General features: G+C 45.2%; 1 protein-coding gene across 3 annotated transcripts in view; it reads left to right on the top strand.

The window, feature by feature from the left end:
* The window catches only part of FHL2 (four and a half LIM domains 2), a 79,245-nt gene that overhangs the window by 39,750 nt on the left and 31,859 nt on the right, over positions 1 to 7,636 (top strand). The window contains exon 1 of one of the 3 annotated variants that reach the window (XM_011956625.1): positions 1,031 to 1,343. The exons of 1 other annotated variant lie outside the window; for it this stretch is intronic. The gene's annotated coding sequence lies outside the window, so the exon portion shown is untranslated. Of the gene's footprint in view, positions 1 to 1,030; positions 1,344 to 7,636 lie in introns of those variants that run through there. One more of the 3 variants, XM_011956627.1, reaches the window with a different exon arrangement.

Raw genomic sequence — 7,636 nt, 5'->3', positions numbered from 1 at the left:
ACTCCAAATACATCTCACATTTTTGGTGCTGACTCTACTAATGAGTGTTTTATAATAATATATTAAAGGAAAGAGGTTTTTCATTATCCTGAAGAATGTTTAGGCAAAAAAAAAAAAAAAAAAATTGCAGCAAGTCTTAGAAGTACTGGAATTCCTAGTCTATCAATTTAATTTTAATAAAACCAAACTCAAAGAACATTTCATTGTGCATTTATGTACATTTTTTTCAAGTGTTACAGGATTTAGATCACCCTCCAACTTAGAAGATCATCAGTTGATACATAGAATTGTGTTTCCATGGTGTATATTAGCCTGCCGTGGTTTAAAATGCGTTGACACCATCATATGTCGATGAAGGCTAATGATGGGCTTACTACAGACCAGAAACTGTTGTGGGCACATAGATTGTCTCATTTTAGCTCACCGTCTCACAAATAGCCACAGGCAGATGCGGTAGGCTGGAGGACGCGGGGGACTGCATCTAGGCTGCCTAAATTTACATCCGGGTCCCTCAACCTGTGCAGCCTGGGCCAAACCGCTTCATCTCGTGGTGTCTCGGTTTCCTCCACTGGAAAGCAGCGACAATGATGTCTCTTTGGCAGGGTTGTTAAAAAGTCTGGATGTCATAGACAGCGTATACGTATTTGATAGCCTCATTTTTACAGGTAAAGACACTGAAAACAGAGATCAAAGTAACTTTAACTCAGGGTTTCCCAGGCTGTCAATGGTAGCCCTGAGATGTGACCCCAGGCAGCTTAACTTGAGAACCTGAGTTCTAACCACTAAACACACCACGGGAGGAACATTTGAATATTTATTGATTTTTTAACATTTGAATATTTCTATGAGGCCTTATGCTGCATACTTTGACCCAGGATTGCATGTTAAGCCACTTCCAGTACTGAAAGATATTTAAATTGCAGTCAAAAACACCCAGTAGAATCTTGCACACACACACACACACACACACACACACAAATCAGACTAGGTATCAGGAGTTTACTCCCGTCCTGTGCTGAGGGCCAGTTATTCAGCGTCTGTGACTCAGGCAAGCTTCCTTTGTCAGCACGGGGGCCTGAGTTGGTAAGCGGCTCTCTGACTCAGATGCCCTGAGGTAAAAAGTTCCTTGAGCCTGGGTGAATGGAAACGTCAGACGTTGGGTTCTTCTGTGCGGTTTTATTATGAGAATTTGATCAAAGCCACATGTATTAAGTGTCCATCTCAGGTTGTGTTATACTGAGGTCGCTTCCTCAAGATGACCATCTGAAACAAAATGCCTGTGCTTTCTCTAGGGGCTGAGAACTGTGTCTTCCTGGAGACTAGGCTGGCATTTTGACTTTGGGGTGAGTCAAATGAATTTCCTCTGTCATCCTAAATTGTGGATTTCAGTTTTAGCTCCTGTGATGGTTCCTTTCATGTGTCAACTTGACTGGGCCATGTGGTGCCCAAACATTCGGTCATATGTTCTGGGTGTGTCTGCGAGGGTGTTTTTGGATGAGATTGACATATGAATGGGTAGACCGAATCAAGCAGGCTGCTCTCCATAATGTGAGTGGGCCTCGTCCAAACAGTTGAAGGCCTGAATAGAACAAAAAGACTGAGTAAGAGGGAAGCTCCCCTGCCGGACTGCTTGAGCTGGGACATTATTAGTCCTTTCCGCCTTTGGACTTACACTGAAACATCAGCTCTTCTTGGGTCTATAGAGGCTGCTGTTTTCAGACTGCAACTTGCACCATCGGCTCTCCTGGGTCTCCAGCCTGCTGACTGCGGGTCTTGGGACTTTTTCCCCTTCGTACTTGCGTGAGATAAATCATTGCAATAAATCTCTCTATGTACATCTCTTGTTGGTTCTATTTCTCTAGAAAACCCTGACTACTACAGCTCTCTGGTAGCATCTACTTAAATATTCTCCCCACCAGCTGTCATTCTCCCTTTCTTAAAGATTTGATCACTACTTTTCTCCTGGGAGTCTTGGCTTTCCTCTTGCTGTAAAACATGCTCTCTGCATGGGAGTGTCACAAGGGGTCTGGAGCAGCATCTGGTCTCCCGGGTCCATCTCAGTGCTTGTGGGTGGTGTCTTGCCTGGTGTGAACTCAGACTTCACACTCATCCTCAGCCTTCGTGACCCATGCCTTTACTGCCCTGATTCTGTCTGTGGCTTCAAGATCCTCCAGGCATACAGTCCTGAGTGAGATGAGGGATGTCTGTGGCACAAGCAGCTGCCCTGTTTTCCATGAGTGAACAGAATTAATGCCAGAATGTCCTTGCAGTATATAAATATGGAGCTTGTCAGTCTGTTTAGTTTAATACAACTTTTGGAGCCAGTGAGAAGCAGGCAGTCAATGAATGAAGCAGAAGGAAGTGTGCAAGCCTCTCGGGACAGAGTCCTGTTGCAGTGTGCCAGAGAAACCCCACAGAGTGGCAGGACTGCAGTGAGAAGGAGGCGGCCAGTCATTCATGGAAGCTGCTGGACACCAAGGGAAAGGCCAGCGTGGGGGTAGGGGTCATAGGCACCTCAGATGGCTGGGAGAGTGAAGAGTGAGCCACACTTGGGAGGTGAGAGGAGACCCCTGCCATGAAAAAGAGTGGGTGGTTTTCATTTTGTAGGTGTAGAAGTGTTCGTAACTCACTCAAGGAAGGCATGGTAGAGCCATAGCATGCAGATGGTGTCGCCCTCGGTCCCCACACTGGTGTGATTGACGGACACGAGGCCACCCGCCATTCTAGCCTGTGCAGCTGTGGTTGACCTGCATGGCTACAGTTGACGTGTTTTGAGATTAAACGACAAGATGGGATCTTAAAGGTGTTTAAATTATTTGGAGCTAGAACTAGACTGGAACTCGTTCATAGACTGTGTGTTTTATCTCAGCTTCCCGGTGCCTCACGTAGCACATGGAAAACAGTGGTTACTCAATACATTCTTGTCGGCTGGATTCAAAAGCCTGAATGACATCAGAACAAGTGTAACTCCTCTTGTAGTCATGGACTTCAGATCAGAAATTTGATATTTATTGTTTTCCCATTTCTTTTTAGTATTCAATATTCAAAAGATAATTCAGAAGACAGCAGTTTACCTTATTCAAACATTGCCTCACACAGAACCATCAGAGATGAATGAAGATGTTTATTTATTTATTTTTAAGTTGGAAGTTACCAGTTTATGTAAACTATAATACACCTCTGACACCTGCCTGTACATGCATGTAGTAAAGGCTCATTAAATTAATCCATACATCTATTACACAGTGGTAAGCTAGTCAATTTTATACCTTACAAACTAAGATTGTTTAAAATCCAACAATTTAAAAATAGATTTCAAGTGGATGCTAGATAGACTTTTTTCTTTCTTTTTTCTTTCTTTCCTTCTTCTTTTTTTTTTTTTTTTCAGGGTTTCACTATGTTGCTCAGGCTGGAGTGCAGTAGCTTTTCACAGCTGCTATCATAGCTCACTATAGCCTCAAACCCCTGGGCTCAAGCAGTCCTCCTGCCTCAGCCTCCCAGGTAGCTAAGACTGCAGGCACACACCACCATATTCAACTGATATATATATATATATTTTTTTTGTGGAGACCGGGTCTTACGCTATGGCCCAGGCTGGAGTATAGTGGCAGCACTACAGCTCACTGCAGCCTTGAACTCTTGGGCTCAAGAGATCCTCTCTCTTTAGGAACTCCAAGGCTTGATCCGGTATTCTAGTTTATAAAACAGCAACTTTCCTTGACATGATGGCCCTCTCCATTTCATCAGAATTTCTGTTTAAAACAAATCGTTTAGCTAGACAAATGAAGAGTGTTGGGGGTGAGCAGTTTTTGTGTGTAGATACTCCCATCCATAGGAAAACAAAATGGTGCAGGGTATTCTTTGAGCACATTTCCAGGTGTGAGAGTCCCGTGCCTTTGAATGGAGGATCTTTGATTATAGGCAACACACGTCTGTAGAACATCAGGGCCTTCTGCTGACACCTGGAGCCCGTGTTGGGGATCTGTGCCTTCTTCCCAAAGCGGGCAAGACTCCCAGCTGGCTTTTTGCTTCTTGACCTGGCCAGGCTGCATCCTGGACTGTGCAGCTGTGTATTCACATGGGATTGGAGTCCAAACACAACAAGAAGAGTTCTATCTGCTGCGGAAGCAGCAGCTTATCTGGAAGGAGGGACGAGGCCAGCCTTGGAAGCTCATGATGTCATATGCCAAACCACATTACATGTTGGGTTTGCTATGCAGAGCGGATTGTTCACATAATATGTTCCTCATTTTTCATGCTTGATTTTTGCCTGTATGTTTGTACTCCGACATGTTTGTATGCACTCACCCGTCCATTCATTTGTTCATGCATTCCACAAGTATTCACAAAGCCCCTGGGCCTGTGTGTGTTCCCTGCTGGTGAGGTCTCAGCGACAGGTGGTGGCACCCTTCCCAATGCTTACGGTTGGCAGAGGACAGGGCAATTGCATGAAAACGTTGCACTTTTATAATATATTTTTTAAAAGAGCCCACATAGACCAGTTTTCCTAATTGGCTCTGGAAAGCTCTGGTTGATTACTGATAGGCAATTGAATGTCCCATGCGGATCCCCGGTGGCATCTAAAGATCCAGCGACTGACTTACCGAAGCTGCTTTTGCATGTGTTGAAGGGCTGCATGCAGGAAGAATTTGGGAACGTTCATAGATTTCTCCTTAGGAAATGACTATGTTAGAGGAGATAGGGAGAAGCACTTTGGGTTTCAAAGGGGAAGGAGAAAATGGGCCCACTGGGGTCAGATGAAAGTAGGTAGCCAATAAAAGGTGCGTTGAAAAGGATGCTTAAATAGACTTCTTTTGCTAATCTGACCTCTTTAGGCTTTACCTGTAGGGATCTGCTAGGCTCCTGGAACTCCAAGGCCTGAGCCAGCAAGCCAAGGGAGGCTGTCTATCATGGCAGCCCTTCCTTTGATTGAAATCTTTCTGGTTAAAAAAAAAAAAAAAATTAGCTGGGTGTGGTGGCACACGCCTGTAATCTCAGCTACTTGGGAGTCTGAGAAAGGAGAATCGCTTGAACCTGGGAGGTGGAGGTTGAAGTGAGCTGAGATTGGGCCACTGCACTCCAGCCTGGGTGACAGAGTGACACTGTCTCAAAAAACCAAAGAGCTTTCTGGCATGTAGGGTCCTTGCCTCTCTTCTGCCTCGTTTCATTTACCCCCCTCTTTCCTTTCTTTGTGCTGTCACTACTCCTGTCCCCTTCCCTTTACTCTTTCTGTTTTCCTTTTCCCATTATGTTCCTCCAGCTTTGACACTTTCCCCACTCATACTTTGTTTTACAGTTTTTGAATCTGAAAATTTAAAAAGTAGCTCACATTGATAAGCTTGTGAACTTTTAAAATTAGTATGAATTGTTAGTAGGAACTCTGCATTGTTGCTCCCTGGCCCTCTGAACCTTTATTCTTACATCCTTTTTATTTATTTATTTTTTGAGACATGGTCTGTGTCACCATGAGGCTGTTTCCTTGAGGTGGGAGAGCAGGGGTGCTATCATGGCTCACTGAAGCCTTGACCTCCTGGGCTCATGCCTCTTGAGTAGTGGGGACTACAAGTGCATGCCACCACACCCGGCAAATTTTTGGTGTTTTTTTTGAGATAGGGTTTCTCCATGTTGCCCAGGCTGGTCTTGAACTCCTGGGCTCAAATGATATGCCTGCCTCAGTTTCCCAAAGTACTGGAACTACAGGCATGAGCCCTGTACCCAACCTATTCTTATATCTGAGTCAAAGCTGGGCTGGCGAGAGACTCAGAGATCAAAACCTTCCCTGGGCCATCCCCAGACCTCCGAGCTGCACCTGGCACCTGCCTCAACCATGGCAGTTCCCTTGACCTGGAGTCAAGCCTGTACCCTAAGATCCACCTTTTTCAAATACTCTGTTCAGGGCTGAAGGGGTAATGACATCATGGAATGATTTAGCTTGGTGAGAAATAAGAACTCCAGGAAACTGTGATTTGGAATTTGATTCAATGAAATAACAAGAAGGGGTGGCACCTTATGTTTGGGTATCTCCCTGCAAGCTGTTGCCGGATGCTTTTAGCGTTCCTGTGTACCAGCTAAGGGGCAGGAATTATTGATAACCTGTCAGGAGGGATGAGGAGTTCAGAGAGAGTAAATGGATTGTACACAGTTAGGTTAATAAGTCCTTGAAGAACCAAGATGTCTTACTTTTATTTGAAGAAATGATTCAGAAATGGACTCTGATACCCTGATACATTTTTTAGAAGTCATTGCCCCCCGTCTTGCATAGTAAAGGCAGGCTTCTATGCAATAAACTTTCACTGGGCTGTCCGTCACCCCACTGCCTGCTTGGCACACCCAAGTCCATGAACAAGGCGCCCAGGCCCTCATTGCCTTGGCTGTTGACCGGTCTTCCATCTTCCTGAGCTCTCTGCCTACCCTACTCTGTCTCTCATTTCTCTGGCTTTGCCTACTCCACCCTGTGACCTGACCGGCCGTATCACCTGGCTGACCGTTCCCAGCACAGATAGCATCTCCCCTGGGATGCCTGCCTGCTCTCTCAGCGGCTCCTCCTCTGCGTGCCCATCATGCCTGTGCACCTCCAGCACGTACTGAGTAGGGGGCTTGGTATTCTGTTTGGTATATATCTCTTTTCCTCACTAGATGACAAGTTCCTTGAGGGGAGGGGCCTACATCTTAGTTATCTTTGTATCTTCAGCACTTTTCATGACATTAGACACATAGTTCCAGCTCAACCAATGTTTATTCAATGAATGAATGAGCAATCGGGTATTTATGGGATTTTAAAAAATGCAAGTGACTGACGCCTGTAATCCTAGCACTTTGGGAGGCCAAGGCGGGTGGATCACCTGAGGTCAGGAGTTTGAGACCAGCCTGGCCAACATGGTGAAACTCCGTTTCTACTAAAAAAAGAAAAAAAAAAAAATTAGCTGGACATGGTGGCCCGTGCCCATAATCTCAGCAACCTGGGAGGCTGAGGCAGGAGAATTGCTGAAACCTGGGAAGTGGAGGCTGCAGTGAGCCGAGATCACGCCACTGCATGCCAGCCTGGGTGACAGAGCAAGAGACTCTGTTTCAAAAAAAAAAAAAAAAAAAAGCAAGTTATAGGAGATTTCTAATATAGGACTGTAGTTCTACTTTTAAACATGTTGTAATAGAATGGAAGCTTTGAGCTTGCTTATTAACTCACGGACTGTTTATTCTGATGCTGAGGGTTTGTGCAGTATGTAACTGTGTGGACCTCCTTCAGGGGCCTGCTTTCACACAGTGCATCCTGCTGTGCTCCTAGGTTCCTGCAGCTGCCCATTTTATGCTCTGTCCTGTTGGTTGGAGTAGAAATGTTCTCTACTCATTGTAGAACTCTACTGACCTCTTAGAAGATGAGGAACAAGTTGGAAGAGGGATCCACCCACTCTCAGAAAGAATTCTGTAGAATTAGGAGCTGAACCACAGGGCCAGGTGCCTCCTCCCAGGTGGACTCACTGAGCAGATAGCAGCTGCTATTGTTCCTGCTGGGAGCTGGTATCACTGATGATGACATTCATCATGATGACATTCATAACCGAAGTCATACTTTGAGCAAATGTGGAACCCTGCTTATTTTCAGAGTTTATTCCCTTAGTTTTTTTTTTTTTTTTTTTTT

This window comes from Colobus angolensis, unplaced genomic scaffold, assembly GCF_000951035.1.
Source record: "Colobus angolensis palliatus isolate OR3802 unplaced genomic scaffold, Cang.pa_1.0 Scaffold42, whole genome shotgun sequence".
Taxonomy (NCBI): Eukaryota; Metazoa; Chordata; class Mammalia; order Primates; family Cercopithecidae; genus Colobus; species Colobus angolensis.
Note: the sequence above shows the minus strand (reverse complement) of the source record. Positions and strands in the feature narration are given on the sequence as shown.